We start from the raw sequence: 18,945 nt of genomic DNA, 5'->3' as shown, positions 1-18,945 counted from the left end.
TATCCAGGTGAAAACACTTCCATCGATTGTATTTCCTTAGATTTGTTAACAATGGAATCTGAAAAACCCCTCGTCATGGCGAAGCTTCTCATGCCAGTGTAGCCCATACAAAATCGCTTGGAGGTATTGTGCTAAGACACGGATTATTTTCTGTACTGTAGAAGGCTTTATCATGATCCACGTTCATGTCTTGTATTGTGCCTGTTTTCAGCTCAGTGTAGGCTTTACCGCAAAGCTCACTTTATGGCCTGTTACTAGCCCCTGTACACGCGGTGTTTTTTCTTTAGCAGGGCAGCGTAAGCCTGCTACCACTTGCCTATCATTTATCTTTATAAGATTATCGACTTAACAGACCTCAATGTAATCCTTCTCCACTCCCTCCCTCCCCCCGCCCCCCGCCAACCCCCTCAATGGAGGGGAATGTCGATGGTATCTTACAGTGCATTCTATACGACAAGGGCTGTTTATAAACTCTAGTGCTAGTACAAGCATCTGTCGCGCCACTACAGTGTGAAACACTGAAATAATATACGCCTCACGTGATTTTAAACAAACCAACGGCGCGTTTGGAAAGGCAACAAGTTATTTGGTCCGAGGGAGTTTCTCGGTGCACGACTTTAAAGTGTTGTAGTTTCTTTTCTAGGCAGTAATATTACATATTCGTTGTACATGTGGACGTATTATTCTCTATATTGTAGTTCGTTACACAGTATAGCTCAAGCAGTAACAAGGAGAAAGTTACACTACAGTAATGTTGTGTTATACCTGACAAAACAGATGTCATAAAACCGTAAATTATTACTTTTCTACTCTTTAGACGGATATGGGTAAGTCACAACATAAATATGTGACAATAAAATGATGGACACCTTAGAAGAACGCAGGGAAGCGAGTGAGAAATATTGAATACCAAGAGGAACGTTAAGTGATAGACATAAAGTTTTTCGGTAATACAAAGAGGTGGACAAAAAGCTTTTCGGAAATACAAAGAAGTGGCCGTGAAACCTGCATCAGTATATAAGAAGTTTTTCTAGAACTTTCAGCGGTAAACGGGAAACAGTACTGCACGATTTATGAAATGTTCAAAGAAGATGCGATTCAGTGTCACATTTATAAGGCGTGAGGCAATGAGAATTGAGCCTATATAGGGCTGAATAGTCTTTACTCTACGTGGTCTGGTCTAATTCGGTAAAACTGATGGTAAAATTACTACATGTTATATTTAATGGATTAAAACGACATAATAAGAAGCTGAGGCCAAGCCTGAATGATGCGTAGACGGCTTTATAAAGGGTAATGCTAAATGCTTAATCCCACAGCGTAGTCCAGAGAAAGTATCTAGTCGGTAGTTTATGTCAAATGACATGCCGATGTTAATGTTTGGTTTTTGGGGACCTCAACTGCGCGGTCATCGGCGCCTGTACAAATTTCCAATATTTACACAGTCCAATTTAGCCACTTTTACGAATGATGATGATGATGATGATGGGATGATGATGACAACTCGAACACCCAGTACCCTCGCAGAGAAATAATCTCAACCAGGCTTGGAATCAAACCCGGGACCTCGTGATCCAGAGGCAGCAACGCTAGCCACTAGACCATCAGCTGCGGACATGTCAAATGTCTGACGAAAGGAGATGGAAAGACGTCATGCGTCATTAGCTAAAGCGCGTAAAGAACTGTGGATGTCTAGTCGGAGTTTTGAATTTAGTTCTCCCGATTGCGAAGGCAGTGAGCTAACTACTGCGCCATGTTGATCGACAAATGTCTAAAGGTGATAACAATGCCGGGCACGTGTTCCAAATTGCAGTTTCTATTTCTACTTCACTTTATTGTGTTTCTTGTTCATTTAATCGAGAGATTATTGTGTATTCCAATTTTTATCAGTGGGAGTTGTAAAATTTCCTGTTTAGTAATGCAGGTGTAAGATACGACAAAGTGATACTTTTCGATATATCATGTGGACATATTATACTCTATATTGTAGTTCGTTACACAGTCTAGCTCAAGTAGTAACAAGGAGAATGTTACACTACAGTAATGTTGTGTTATACCTGAAAAAACAGATGTCATAAGACAGTAAATTTACCTCCTGAAGTGCCGTCTTGCTTAAGTAGCGAAGTTACACACTGTTTTGGAGATTTTGTGGTGAACTATTGGATTCATTTTCTTTACTGGTTATTTTCTTTACTGATTACTCCAGCTTGTAAACAATAACATACTTCTGCAAGTGTATACGCTGTTAAACTTCATTTTACTTTGAAAGTGAAACACTAACAGGACATCACATAATTGAATCAAACAATTTGAACCAGTAGCAAATACGAACAGATGACAGTCTGCCTAAAAGGTTTAGAAAGTGAATAGCAAGGTATCTCTAAATCCTTTCTCCAACTGAAGTGCCACTCGACTCTAATGATTTAGCTACTTGTGAGACGTTTAACCTACACTATGCATACTGTCACATAAACTATCAGAGTACGTTAAGGATGATTCATCAGATATTTATTGTACATAGCCATTTAGAGATCAACAATTATCGCAAAAGATTCAAAACGTATTAATCGGTCATTCTGAGAAGACCATTAATGCGGTGGCTATTGGGAATAGCTGTTTCTATAGAAGTCAGAAGTCGGGATATGACTTCAAACAACAACACCTGGACAGAAAACGTGAAATGGAAGTTGTGACATCAGCCAGAATCAGCGAAAGTAACAGTTGTGTTGTATGAATAACTTGTTGGGTATAAAAAATTTTTTGTGCTGAGTGAACGTTACAAGCTTGTTATTTAAGTAGGCAGAAACCATATTGTGTTACCAAGCTGTGTTTGTGTGAGTTTAACGAAACATAAAATTTTTATACAGTTTCTTCATGGTTATAAAGTGTTGCCTACCAAAAGGTAATGGAACTTGCATAGCAGGAAACAAGGTTCAGATGTTCGTGTTCACTAAACACGATTTAAGGAGACCGAAATAGCTTTATTCAATTTGAAGACCGAACTCTTCAGTTACCAATTATTCAGTGGCATGTACTGTTTTGATCGTAATTTAGTAATACTTGTTTTAGAGTATGGTATGTTATTGTTTGTAAGATAACTTGGGTTGAATATATTACGATCACTGTACTTCACTACTCACTTTGCAGGTGTATCACAGGCATTTCAAAGCTAGCGACATTATGTGGGAAGTATCTATCACGGCCGTAAAGACTATAACTGCTCCACTTTCGTAACCATGGACTGATTCCAGTCCTGTGTCACTCATTTAGCCGATCACTTCAGTCGGCGAATCTTCATCTGCAGGACCATACAGACAGGCACCAGAAGAAAAAAAGGAGCACATTAGAGGCAGCAGCATTCGAGGAAATAATCAAGATTAGTGTAACTAGCGATAATAAATATTTAAAAATAAATCACCAACAGCTTTCCTGAACTTAAAAATAAAGTTAATTTAATTCTTTACATCAGAACTGGGTGAAACACTGAATGATGGGTGACCTGTTTTCACATGTTTCGACCTATCTGTGCAGTCTCATTACTTAGAGGATATTGTGATCATTTGAAGGAGGTGGTCTATTCAAAAGGAGTTTCATTAAAGAAATTCTAGTCACTGAATTTGTTCTTGAAGCTGTACTGCCAACAGAAAATTGTGTGCACACTGACGACTGTGATTTGCTCCTTTCAGTTTTTGTGTAGAATTATGTTACTGGTAAATGTGTGGAAGCCTTTTAAACTACTACTGTACATTTAGAAATGCTCTAGGTCTTCCTAACATTCATACCCATGACAATAACGCAATATTGAAACCGTCAGCGGCTGTGTTTAAAAATGTGATAGTCATGTTGTATATTCTAAGCTCGAAATTAATCACAGTTGTGTGTACTCAGTTGTTTTTCCCTCATTTGCACATAAACAACTCCATGTTTTTCTCTATTAACAAACCTCAGTCAAGTATAAGGTCAAAAGTCGCTAACTTCATGAGCCACGCAGTTCTTTACATTACGATAGCCATGTCGCTATGATGTGACGGTGCAGTTGTTAGCCTTGTCTCTGGGTGGTGTTGGGTTAGAACAAATATTTATATGTTTCCGTTTGCTACGAACTTTAGTCTTCAAGGCCGTCTCCACAGAGTATATTTGCTGAACGTATAAATCATTTCACAAAAATAAATTTCATTTACTATTTCCGTGATTCGCATTGGTTTCTATGTGTACGTAGTTGCAATGAACACGATATCGTCAGCTAGCTTATATTGACAACATTGGCTGCATCGAGACAACTTTCGCTACTGACAGAGACCATTCGTCTACTATCGACACAGATATTCCCGTCAGCAAATGTTTGTGTGACCTGTGCTACTTTCCAGTCCTTAGGAACAGACCTTTCGTCAGCTCCAGTATACATGTTGACATCTTCTTAGAGTGAACTGTTATTGCTTAATAAATCCCGTCACTCAAATACTATTGATAAATCTCATCATTCACTTGCTATTATAGACTTAGTTTGATCTGTTGGGTCACACCAATAGTCAAGATGGGAAATAGGAGTAACCCATTGAATTACAGACCCATATCACTGACCTCAATTTGCAATAGGATTTAGGAGCATATACTGTACTTGAACATTATGCATTACATTGAAGACAATGACACGGATTTAGAAAATATCGTTATTGTGCAACACAGCTATTTCTTTATTCCCATGAAGTAATGAGTGCTGTCGACAATGATTTCAGATCGATTCCGTATTCCTGGATTTCAAGAAGGCTTTTGATACCGTTCCTCACAAGCGATAATTAATCAAATTGCGTGCTTATGGAGTATCGTCTCAGTTGTGTGACTGGATTCGTGATTTCCTGTCAGAGAGGTCACTGTTAGTAGTGATAGACGGTAAATAATCGAGTACAACAGACGTGATATCTGGCGTTCCGCGAAGTAGTGTCATAGGCCCTCTGCTGTTCCTGATTTACATATGTGATCTAGGTGATAATATGAACAGCCCCCTTAGATTGTTTGCAGATGACGCTGTAATTTACCGTGTAGTAGAATCATCAGAAGATCAATACCAATTACAAAATGATCTAGAGAGAATTTCTGTATGGTGCGAAAAGTGGCAATTGGCACTAAACAAAGGAAAATGCGAGATCATCCACATGGGTGCTAAAAGAAATCCGATAAATTCTAGGTATACGATAAATCGCACAAATATAAGGGCTATCAATTCGACTAAACAACTAGGAATTACAATTAAGAGCCACTTAAATTGGAAAGACCACACATATAATATTGTGGCGAAGGCGAAACAAGGACTGCGCTTTGTTGTCAGATCACTTAGAAGATGCGACAAACCCACTAGAGAGACAGCCTACATTACACTTGTCCGACCTCTGCTGGGATATTGCTGCTCAGTATGGAATCCCACCCAGGCAGGATTGAAGGAGGACATCGAAAAAGTGCAAAGAAGGCAGCTCGTTTCCGGTTATCGCGCAATAGGGGTGAGAGTGTCACTTTTATGATACGCGAGTTGGGGTGGCAGTCACTGAAACAAAGGCGGTTTTCTTTGCGGCGAGATCTATTTACGAAATTTCAATCTCCAACTTTCTTTTCGGAATGCGAAAATATTTTGTTTACACCCACCTACGTAGGGAGAAATGATCGTCATAATAAAATAAGGGAAACCAGAGCTGGAACGGAAATATTTAGGTGCTCCTTTTTCCCACACGCCATTGGAGAGTGGATTGGTAGAGTAGTAGTATGAAAATGGTTCGATGAACCCTCTGCCAGGCACTTAAGTGTGAATTGCAGAGTAACTATGTAGCTGTAGATGTAGATGAAAACAAAGAACATTAAATTGTACTGCTGGACTCCAATTTTACAGGTACTCCGGAGCGTAATACTACATTACGGTAGTGAAAAAATGTTGCTTGTTTATTGAAGATCTGAAATGATTGAAAATAGCGAAGTACTTATCATTAATTCGTCGCCTGCTGGTATGTGATGCACATAAATAACTATGTAATTCCGCAAGTGTAGTCGTACCTTTTGCGTGACAGAAATATCTGTCGCTGTGGACACCAGTACATCCTCGTTCCTCGTCAAAGAGAGAATGTAACATTTTTTGTTCTCTGATGTAAAATGTTGCCGGTCTGTAGCTGAGAGCGCCGAATGGATTATCCGCGGCGCGCTAGCACCTCATAAAGAGCGGCCGCGCTGTGTGCGAGGCGCGTGCAGTCAAAAGCGCGGGGCGCGCCGGAAATCCGGGACCAGCAGAGTCCGGAGGCACTATCTCGCCCGCCGCCCCCATTGTGGCTACGCGTCACGTGCGACAAAAGACGGAGCGCGTGGCCGACCGCTCGATGCCCACAGCGGACCCCTAATTGTCGAGAGTGTATGTGTGTGTGTGTGTGTGTGTGTGTGTGTGTGTGTGTGTGTCCGACGCCCTCATGGGGTCACCACCAGCTGCCGGCAGGTTGTTGTGTGGACTGTTTGTGCTCCGATAGGGAAGCGCCCTCCGCTGCTCGCTACAATACTGCTCTTCGTAAGAGGCCGATGGAGGAGGTTCAGTGGGGTGAGAGGTCATGGTGCGAAGCTTCGGATTACTGCTCGTCTCGGAGACGATGGAGGATAAGACGACCTTTACGGGGCAAACGGGTGCCACCGCCAGTAACACCTGACAGATCACTAAATCCCGCATCACACTGCGGTTAGCGTCGACGTCGTGGGCTCCAACTCCACTGACAAGGCTTCGGAAGTCGGTCGGGGTTATATTTTGAGTGTCTTGGCGCAAGGGGCCCACGGTCTCAATTTTATGGTTATGATTTATCCATTGTTACCCCAATTATCTATGCTCTTCTCGTGAAAACACGTTCATGACACTGACAGTGTCTACTTAGAAGCAACAGTACGTAATGCACTAAACGCAGAGGAATTCAACAACACTCTTATTCAAACGTGTTGTGAGCAAAACGGTCGTAACTCTTCTCTTCCATCTCTCACGGCTCCTTCCGCTATTGAGTTAGATAAAACCAAGTCACAAATTTTTAATTACCTATGAAAAATCCATATCTACTGTAAGTGACAAATATAACTCAACAGAATCCTTTCACTTCATTGTCATTTGATGAATAGTTCAACAGATACTTAGCATTTTAATCCACGACGTGGCCGCAGCAACACTTCACTGGCGATAATTCATTCAAAGTACCATGCCTGTTCTTACAGATTCAGCTTAATGTAGGATAATTCAGAAATGAATTAATATGTCCACGAAATCGTCCTGTCACTAGCTTTCCATGGTTGTCGATAAGGAATAGCAAGGCAACACACTCACACACTCACGTACTCTGATGAAATATTACAAACAATGAGTACAAATATATACCGGGTGGTTAAAAAAGAAGTGCAGCGCTTCACGGAGGTCTGGTCTGGGCTGTAATCACCATATGACAGCGAAACTTTGCGGATATGCAAATGCTTTGATGCGAAAGCAATTTACGCTGGAAAAAAGTTGGTTACTGTTTCGACCACTGGACTCAAATCTGGCACTCTACAGCATCTCGTCGACGCCTCCGGTGCTAATAATGAACAAACACTGTAAGCGGTGGTTAGTAATAAAATCAACATTAGATCTTTCTCACTTGTCTGACCGCTTCTGCCGATGCCCTGATCTTAACCCATTACGTTTCGAAACATTTCTATACGTTAGAAAAAGAGATACTTGTTAGATTTAAGTGTTATGAAGTCTTTTCCTGAAAGTGTTTGTATGTTGTGTAGCCCCGTATGGAAGTGAACTGTGGAGGATAAACAGATTTCCTGCCGGAGGTTCGAGTCCTCCCTCGGGGAAGGATGTGTGTGTTGTTCTTAGCATAAGTTAGTTTAACTTAGTTTAGGCAGCGTGTAAGTCTCGGGACCAATGAGCTAAGCAGTTTGATCCCTTAGAAATTCACACACATTTGAGAATTTGATAAACAGTTTAGAAAAGAAGAGAAGAGAAGTTTTTCAAATGTGGTGCTACAGAAAAATGCAGAATATTAGATGGCTAGATCACGTATAAAAAGAGGTACTGAATGGATTGGAGAGGCAAGAAATCCCTGCCAAAACAAGAGTTCTATAGATAGTACACTTGCTGAGACATCAAGAGAACACTAATTCAATATCGGGGCGATGAGCGGAAGGTAAAATCTGTAGAGGGAGACCAAGAGATGAATACATTAAGCAGATCAGCAGAGATGTAAGTTGCCATAATTATGAGGAGATGAAGGGGCTTCCACGGGATAGAGTAGCATGCAATGCTGCATAAAATCAGTCTTTGGACGGAAGACCACAACAACAACAACAAATGTTGAGAATATATGTCAGTCAGTGAAAGTAATGATACGTGAGACTGCCTTTGAGCTCTGGGGAAGAGAGGAGTTGTCCATGGAGGAATGAGGAAGCAGAGATACTGGTGAAGATGATAAAGAGAGCCTTATTCTGGGTGAAGACCGTAGAACATTCGGACCCAAACGGAAAGAAGGACAGAGGGCCTCTATGGAAACTATAAATTAAGGGTTACAGAAAGTAGGAGAGAATTAAGAGGAAAACTATGGTGGTACTAGGCAAAGCAGAGCTCTCCGGTGGGAGAATTGTTCCGTGATTTTCTTTCAAAAAGTTCACAGTTAGTTAGCAGTTGACGGAATGTCATCAACTAAAACAGAACGAAATCTGGCGTTCCCCAAGGAGGTGATGCACACTCTCTGCTGTTCCTGATAAACAATGTAGGAGACAATCAAGGTAGCACTCTTGGACTGTTTACAGATGATGCTATCATTTACCGTCTCGTCAAGTCATCAGACAATAAAACAAATGCAAAATGATTTTGACAAGATATCTGTAAGGCGTGAAAAGTCGCAACTGACTCGAAATAATGAAAAGAATGAAGTCATTCACATGGTTACTAAAAGTAATCCGCTAAATTTCGGTTGCTCAATAAATAACACAAATCTAATGGCTGTGAATTCAAGAAATACTCAGGAATTACAATTAAGAATAACTGAAGTGTCAACGATCACATGGACAATGCGACGAAAGCGAATCAAAGACAGGTTTATGGGCAAAACACCTAGAAGATGCAACAGGACTGCTCAACAGATTGGTTACACTACATATGCCCGTCCTTTTCTACAGTATTGCTGCGTGGTGTGGGATCCGCAACTGATTGGATTGAGGGAGGACATCGAAGAAGTTCCAGAAAGGCAGCTCGTTATATACTATCGCGAAACAGGGGGAGAGCGCAACGGATATGGTGCGTAACATGGGGTGGAAATCATTCAGACAGGCGTGTTTCGTTATGGCAAGATCTCCACATGAAATTTGTAACTTAATCATCCGAAAGCAAAAATATTTCGTTGTCCACGATATACTTAGGGAGAAATGATAATATAAAGTAATAGATATTAGAATGGAATGTAAGCGAAATGGCTTAAAGGTTTTCGACGAACCCTCTAACAGGTTCTTAATTGGGAATTGAAAAGTAGTCATTCACTAAAATTATAGATATCAGAGCCCACGCGGAAATATTTAAGTGTCTATTTATCCCCCGCGTTGACAAGAGTGGAATGTAAGAGAAATAGCTTGAAGGTGGTCGATGGACCCAGTACCAGGCTCTCAATTGTGAACTGCCGAGCGCTCACGTGCGTGTCTGTGTATGTAGAAGATACTGAAGACGACGAGAGTTGTAAGGAAAGATGGTGATGGAATTACTCTAACAAGCGTGGAGTAGTGGAATATACCGGGTGATCAAAAGTCAGTATAAATTTGAAAACATAATAAAACACGGAATAATGTAGATAGAGAGATAAAAATTGACACACATGCTTGGAATGACATGGGGTTTTATTAGAACAAAAACAAAAAGTTCACAAAAAGTCCGACAGTTGGTGCTGGACAGCAAAACGTCACTGACTGAGCATGACAATCGTGTATAGAAGGAGCTGTAATGAGAGAGAGAATCAGATGCGCCAGCAGTCGCAGCATGTTGACCTTACCTGAAAAGGCGCCTTTAGTGAAGCAGTGTTATCAGAATGGTGAATGTGCTAGTTCAGCATTACGATCCTATCGCCATTGGAAGGGGATTCGAACGGGTAACGGTCCGTTGGCAAATGCCGCTGTGGCGAGAATGATTTCGAAGTTCGAAGCCACGGGTTGTTTAGACGATAGACCCCGTAGTGGCCGACCGAGCACAAGGCGTAATGCTGCTGAGACAGTTCGGGAAGAAATGGAGACTGTAGCGGGTTCGTCTATGCACGGGGAAGTCAGTGCTCGTGCAGTCGCACGTCGCACCGGCATTCCATACACTACTGTTTGGTTGGCACTTAAGCGTACCCTCCGATGCTATCCGTCATGAACTGTTACCTGGCGATTTAGTGAAGTGGAGGGCATTTGCGGTGTGGGCGTATCAAAAGATGGCGGAAGGTGACGATTAGTTGAGTAACGTGTTGTGGACCGACGAAGCTCGTTTCACGCTCCGAGGGTCTGTCAACGCCCACAACTGCCGAATTTGGGCTACCGAAAATCCTAGAACTGTCGTGGAAATTCCACTGCATGACGAGAAAGTCACGGTACGAGTTGGACTCACCACATCTACCGTTATCGGGCCTTTTTTCTTCGAGGAAATGCGTGATTCTGGTTTTGTAACTGTTTCCGTAACGGGTGAGAGGTACGCCGATATGTTACAGAATCGCATCATCCCCAGCTGGCTCATAAACACTGCTGGAACGTACGATGCTTATACAGGATGGCGCTCCACCCCATATTGCTAGGCGCGTGAAAGATCTCTTGCGCGCGTCGTTTGCTGATGATCGTGTGCTCAGCCGCCACTTTCGTCATGCTTGGCCTCCCAGGTCCCCAGACCTCAGTCCGTGTGATTATTGGCTTTACCTGAAGCCGCAAGTGTATCGTGATCGACCGACATCCCTAGGGATGCTGAAAGTCAACATCCGACGCCAATGCCTCACTATAACTCCGGACATGCTTTACAGAGCTGTTCACAACATTATTCCTCGACTACAGCTATTGTTGAGGAATGATGGTGGACATATTGAGCATTTCCTGTGAAGAACATCATCTTTGCTTTGTCTTACTTTGTTATGCTAATTATTGCTATTCTGATCAGATGAAGCGCCATCTGTAGGACATTTTTTGAAGTTTTGTATTTTTTTGGTTCTAATAAAACCCTATGTCATTCCGAGCATGTGTGTCAATTTGTAACTCTCTGTCTACATTATTCCATGATTTATTCAGTTTTCAAATTTATACTGAGTTTTTGATCACCCGGTATATTACGAAGCTTTGCTCTTGGAGAAGAGAAAATAATTCACACCAGGAATGGTAAATTTGACGAAGGAAGACGAACATTCATTTACATGTCAAATAATCATGTATTACATTTTCAGAGCTGTGAAGCAATGAAACATGCAATGAATCACAGATTCCGGACACAATAAACTTGGAATAAAAAAAGGCAAAGCCTGTAGTTGTGTGTGATGTCTTGTCTCAAATATATAATAAGTATCTGGAAGCAGGCCGGGTACCCAGGGAATGGAACATTTGTGTTATAACCTTAATGCCTAAGATGGGGAACATACATGACTGTGGAAATTACTGGGGAATGAGTATGATGCCTTCACTAGTAGGATTCCACGGGAGAAAGGAGATGGAGGCTGTAATATCTTAAGAACACAATAGTTTCAGCTTTGGGCATTTGGTGGAGTACTCGCATTATGGAATCTAATAGAGAAGGGAATTGACATACAACTGAATTCCCATTTGATCTTCGTGGATTTGCAGAAGGCCTATGATTCGGTACTACAAAACAATTGTTTACTATTATGCAGAACTGTGACGTGTCAACTGCTTACATTAAAGCTGTTGCATAGCTATATACAGACTATGTGAGCGCTATCAAGACAGGAAATGGAATGTGGCCGGAGATCCCAATTACAAAAGAGCTGCGCCAAGACGCTGTCACCGGCGCTGTTTAATATCTATGTGGAGCAACCTGGAAGAGCATATGTGATAGCATGTTAGTCCATATCGGGACGAAATATTGTACACACTTCTCTTCACTGACGACAGGCCATGTTAACGTGAGACCAGGATGATCCTGAGCACATGCTTCTGAAGTTAAGCCAGGAATTTGAAAGATTGGCTCTCACAACTAGCTTCAGAAAAGACGAGTACATGGAAGTTGGCGACAGTACCATCAGGGGTCTGGAGGTTGCAACCAGTAACATCAGGAGACATAGGTCTTCTATTAGTCTGTATTACGATATCTTCCAACGGAAGAAATAAAGTAGGTTAAGGCAAGAAGGCTGAACGGCAACTGAACTATTTGTTTCGGGGAACAAAGCAACACAAAGAAACAAACAGGTGGTATACCGTCCGGGTGCTAAAAATATCGCTACGTACGGAGCAGAAGCATGAGTTTTAAACAAGTTTACTTGCGCTAGAGATGGACTTTTGAAAGCAAAGCTACGACATCAAGCTGGGCCACTAACCAAATACCAACACAAGGGAACCTATGGGTGTTGATAAATCAATAAGAGACACCATAGAGATGAAAGGTCTAAAATGGTATTGACATCTGCTAACGGTGGACTAAAGCCCGTGGCCAAAGAATGTTTGTCAGTGGACCTCAGAGGAAACAAGAAGGCTGGGGTGACCTCCGAGTAGCAGGAGTCTACATCTACACTTAACATCTACCTCTACGTAGATACACCACAAGCCACCCTACCACGCGTAGGGAAGGGTACACTGTACCACTAATGGTCATTTCCCGTAGTGTTCCACTCGCAAAGAGATCGAGGGAAAAACAGCTATCTATATGCTTCCTCATGAGCCCTCACTTCCCGTATCTTATCTTCTTGGTCCTTACTTGCAACGTATGTTAATGGCGGTACAATGTTCGGCAGTCAGCTTAAAATGCCGATTGTCTAAATTTTATCATTAATGTTTATCGAAAAGAACATCGTCTTCCGAAGAGGTATTCCCATTTGAGTTTCCGAAAGATCTCCATAACAGATGTTAGAACCTACCGAAAACGAATCTAGCAGTCTACTTCTGAACTGTTTAGATGTCTTCCATCAATCCTACATGGTACAAATCCTAAATACTCTTGCAGTGCTCAAGAACAGCCAAGATCGCATAGTACATTTTTTGTATTTCAGACAACCGGTTTCAACAGACTATGTTGTCCGTTTAAAAATCCTGTCTTTTCAGCAGTTAAAGAAGTCGTCCTTCAGTTCTCGCAAAAGGAGGAAAACCACTCAATAACACGTCGCACCAGTACCCTATAAGCGGTCACCTTTACGGGCGAACCACTCTTTCCTAAAATTCTCTCAGTAAACCGAAGCAAACCATTCGCCTCCGTACGACAGTACGAACATGCTCATCCTTTTCATATCGCTTTGCAACGTTATGCCCAGGTATTTAAATGACTGTGTCAAGCAAGGCAATAGTAATAGTGCGTCCGAACATTTTAGGCTTGTTCTAACTACTCATGCTCAATAACTTACATTTTTCAACACTTGGAATTAACTGCAATCTATCACACCAACTAGAAATTTTGTCTGCCTTGTATTTTTGTAAAGCCATTCAGCTTCGACAACTTACCCCAAGCCACAGCATCATTAGCAAACCACTGCAGACTGCTGCCTACCTTGTCCGCCGAATCACAATTCTCTGGGACACTCCTGACTATACCCTTCTCTCTAATGAACACCCGTCGTTGTGGACAACTTACTGGATTCTATTACTTAAGAAGTCTTAGAGCCACTCATATCTGTGAACTTACTACAATGCTCGTACCTTCGTCAGCAGTACGCAGTGGGGCACCGTGCCAAACGGCTTCCGGAAATTTGGAAATATGGAGTGTGTCAGCCTAGATCCATAGTTCACATTCACAGTTCTCACATGTGAGAAAAGGGCAAGCTGAGCTTCGTACTATCTGTGCTTTCTAAAATCGTGCTCACTCTAGGACCTAATCTGCTGAGTGTGAAGATAGTTAACTATACTCGAACTGAGGGCAGGATTCTGCAGCAAATCTAGGTTGCAGGTCCGTTTTTCTACCCTTTTTATTTACGGGGTCACCTGCACTTTTTTCCAGTGGCTTGGGATTTTGTACTGGGCGAGATATTAGCGATAAATGCAGGCTAGGTAAGGACTAATGCCCTATAGTTCCCTTCTTAAAGTCGGATTGAGATTCCATCCGAACCTGGTGATTTATTTGCTTTCAAATCTTCCTGTGATTTCTCTACGCCAGGGATGCTTATTCTACGTCGTCCATATGGGAGTCCGTCCGATTATCAAATGAAGGCGTGTTTGTACGATTCTCTTGCGTGAACGACTTCTTGAACAGGAGCTTTAAAACTTCGGGTTTCCTTTTGATACCTTCAACTCCCACACCATCATCCACTGGTAAACAAGGGATGAGTGGAAGCCTTAGACCTGCTTAGCGATATTGTATAGGACCAGAATTTTCTCGGGTTCTCCGGCAATTCTTTTGCCAAATCGTGACGGTGGTGGCTGGTGTATGCTACGCTCACACATCCTTTCACAAACGCACAAATCTGTATTGACCTTTGCTTCTCGCCATTTGTGCGCTCTCTTTTGAACGGCGTGTGCAACAGTCTCTGCTTCCTCAGCATCCTCAGATTTACGTTACTAGACCTTGGTGGTTCATTTCCATCGTATGTCCTAGGCACGTAACTCTCCAGATCAGGATTTTGAAACTGCTTAAACTTTGCGCAAAAATTATCTGCGTCCATCTTGAACTAAGTGATGTCAATTCACTGTTTATGTGCTTACCTTCTCTATCTAGCACAAACACTCTTATAGCCTTCTCGACTGATTTATTTTCGTAACCATAGTCACTATAATGGCATCAGGTCACTAACCCCCGTTTCTATACTGTCATTTTGAATAAGGTCCACCCTATTTGTGGCTACTAGGTCAAAGATAACTTCAATGAGAGTGGGCTGTCGGGCTAGCTATTCAAGACAGTGTTCCGAAAACTTGGTCTAATCTATTTTGTATATACTCGGAGGCTTAAAGACGCCTCCAAGTCGTATTGCATGATGTATGTATTTGCGTGCTGCTGACCGTACACTTTCTTTCAATGAATCCAGAACTGTCGCAGCGGAATCGGGTGGCTGGTAACACAAATTAACAACAGTTAACCTGGTTTCACCTACCTCTTATACGTGACCAAAGAAGTTCACTACTTCGATCTCAACAGAGACAAAGTTTTTATGGACTGTAATGAACACTGCGCCTCCTATAGCGTCTAAACTGTCATTCCGATACACGTTCCATGATTCGTTAATTATCTCACAGTTTTCCACTTGGGTTTCAGCCAGCTCTCGTTCCCAAGATTAATTTAAGCGTGATAACTTTCCTGGTGGGCAGTAAATTGGGGACCTTTATTACGAATACTTCGACAGATTACTAATAAAACTTTGACAGCCGAAGTGTCTTTACTCTAAACGCCATCTGACTTCCCTTGCTGTGTATCGACTGGTTACCACCTCAAACTATTGTCTAGCCTAAAAACCTTCATGTGCACTCCACAGGTACTCTGCTACCCGAATAGCTGCTTTATTACAGTAGTGTACCCCTGACGTATGAAGGTGAATCCCACATATCCCCAAACGATGACGTAGATGCAGAACTCTGTAGCCAAGACCGTCACAGAATCGACGAAGCTTTTGGTTGAGACCGTCCACTCGGCTCCAAACCAAAGTATCCCAGTCAACTCTGGAAACATTGCTGCAGATGCCGAGCTCCACATGCACCCCACACACGAGGCCAGTAGTCTCCACCTTTACCTCCCGCCACCTGTATGAACTGAGCATGGCCGAAGAACCCATTCGACAGGAGTCGTTGGAGCCGACAGCGCCCTGGAGCCGACAGCGCCATGCTCGCTCGATAGCCACGGGCAAGGCCGCCTCCGCATCTCGGATGAACACCACTCGGCAGACTTACCGGGTGCCCATTGACTTCCTTTCCGTCGCAGAACGCTATTGGCTAAGAGGCTCTATAACGCGCCACACGTTGGATCTCCCGGTAAGTAGTAAAGCTCTTCCCCTGTGTGCCTGTTGTGATCCTACTGAAGGAGCAGCCACCTGTCCACTCGCAGGGTGAATGGGCGAGGCCAGGCGGCCAGTCTCCACATTGGCCCTCCACCTCGAACGACGTGAACGCGTTACCATCCCCACGCATACTCTGCAGTGAGATCGGATCGATCACGTCCGGTACACTAGGAGCTGCCTCACAAACAGGGCTTGGGGAAAACAAGCGACATCTGAGGTGTCCCATGTGACGCGACAGATTCTCCGCCACGGCTACATCCTGAGGCAGCAACCGGAAGGTGACTGACCGTTGCCGAAAACGCATTCAGCTGTTCACGAACTGCGGCCAGTTGCTCCTGCATCCGCACACAGCATGCACATACCCCAAACATTCCAGAAAGACTAACTGAAGAAGTAAATTATAAAAACAGACAGAATCCTGGCTAGGCAACTTGATACCCTCCTGATGTGTCATCAATGGACGCTGATGCTCTAATGAGCTACGTAGGTCGCTTTTCAGTGAGCAATGACTGTGCTACACACTAAATGAACTGACACTTACAAAAACGCGAGACTAAACCTCTTAAACAGAAAAACAAGTACGAAATTTTACAAACACACTATAAGGAAAACACAGAAAAAAAACAATTATTTTGCCACTCTGTAGGTGAGTGTAAGCCGAGAAGCGGTGAGCTAGGATCGTCGTGTCAGGGACGTGACGGTAGCGATAAGAGTACAAGAAAGAAACTGATGTGATGGGATGAAATAAAATACACCAAGCGAGAATCGATACCTGCCACAGAATACTCTCACTTTGGTGGTAGGTAAGGTCTTCCATCACTTCAGGAGGGCTCATGCCACCCTTTGTTGACAGTTCCCATAGTAAGTAAGTTGGCTTCCTCCAATTGCTAGTTCCTGCTTCCCGCGCCCGGGTTCCCGGGTTCGATTCCCGGCGGGGTCAGGGATTTTTCTCTGCCTCGTGTTGACTAGGTGTTGTGTGCTGTCCTTATGTTAGTTAGGTTGAAGTAGTTCTAAGTTCTAGGGGACTGATGACCGTAGATGTTATGTCCCATAGTGCTCAGAGCCAGCCATCCAATTACTAATTTCATCATCGTGAGTAGGTTCCTTAGCCAAAATAAGTACTATTTTGTATCCCTTAATGGAAGGATGTGCATTTATACAACAGGTGGTGGTGGTTATGGTACAATGGTAGCAGCTCCAGTCTAGCATACGTATCCAGAGTCTGGGACAATTTATCCTATAACTTGTCCCAGAGATTGCTACGATAAATAGATCATCTTCCTCCGAACGCTGGCATTGATATACGAGCCCGTAGATACTAATGAATCTGTTGTGCAGCTATACGAAATAAACGGTATTAAAGCGAATGTCGGTGTTGGTTGCTATGAAGGTCTAGCTATGAATATTTATTTAAATTCAGAAAGTCTTCTGGTCTACTTACTTGCCACGTTGTTTACCGTAGCACAGCAGTCAACTTTGAATTCGTCCACTTCAGTTGGACCTGCCGATAACGATAATATCCGGCAGCGTGGTATTAAACTTATTAAGAATGTTAATCTGTACATTCTTTTTTGTAATTTGAATACAGTTAGCTTTCGACTATATGTTTAACGCTTCTCTATTTCGTAAATAAATTTCTCATTTAGGCGTTTTTAATATCTTTCAGAAACATGTCTTTTTCATTACTTCCAGAATTGATTTTTGCTGGGCTCTTACTGTGCACGTGCTGATTCCATACAGTCAATACTGCACTGTCAATGTATATTTCCTGAATTTTTCTTTCCGGTCGACAGTAATGTTTGACTACAGACATGTCTCATTGTCGACTGATTACTTACCTAAACTAGGTCAGTCCCTTAACGGTCTTGCCTCAACCATTTACTCAGATTCTAGCATTTCGCCGAGATTTCTGGCGCTGCAGGTACTAATGAGCGGTACCGTATTTGCATATATATTCTGGTTTCAGAGTGACAGAAAGACATTTCTGCATGCCAGCATGATAACACAGCCGATTATGTAACATCCCTACCACAAAAATGTCGGTCTGGAGATCCAGTTTAGCCCCTAACAGTTTTATAATCAGAACGTAGATCCTGGTGGCCGAAGAAATTGTAACACCACAGCTCTTATGCTGTATGGATTCATTTCTTTATTTAATGTTACATTGTTGATCTTTTGTAAATGTGTTTGAATCGATAACATAAAATTGTGTACTCTTTTCTTTGTCAAACTTTGATGTTATGATTTGATTGTATGCTGTGTAACATATCTCTCGTTTAAATGCTTTGACCCATTTGGAGGGAACAATACTTACTGTATATGATTGTAATTTTGTGTGAATAATTTTTGTAGAAATGTCAATATGTGAAAATGTTCTGTTTTATTTAATACATTTGGTTGCTATTATGTAAACTGCTGATCCTCACTTAGGGCTCTTAGTTATTCTGTATGTAAGAGGTAGTGTGGTTCCCCTTGGAAACGGAACTGTGTAGCGCGCGCAAATTGTGGTTGGCCAAGGTGGAAAAGGTGGAACTGATAGTCAGTCGGAGACGAGCAGTAGTCGGAGACGAGCCACCAGTCGGAAAGGAGCTACCAGTCTGTGCACTGTCAATGTAAAGGTGCATATCATGCTGATTCAGAGAGAGGCTTTTACTGCTTCTTTCCAATGCCTCGGATGGGTGGATAAATAGCTGGATCTATTCTGGAATTTGTATGAATCGTCGCCATGAAGATACGATAAAGTCCGGCAATTCTACCTGTAATTCCACCTACCAACATGCAGTTGCCACCACATTGCGCAATCACTGTAACGTAATAC

Source organism: Schistocerca serialis, chromosome 6, assembly GCF_023864345.2.
Source record: "Schistocerca serialis cubense isolate TAMUIC-IGC-003099 chromosome 6, iqSchSeri2.2, whole genome shotgun sequence".
Classification (NCBI taxonomy): domain Eukaryota; kingdom Metazoa; phylum Arthropoda; class Insecta; order Orthoptera; family Acrididae; genus Schistocerca; species Schistocerca serialis.
This window is presented reverse-complemented; position numbering follows the sequence as displayed.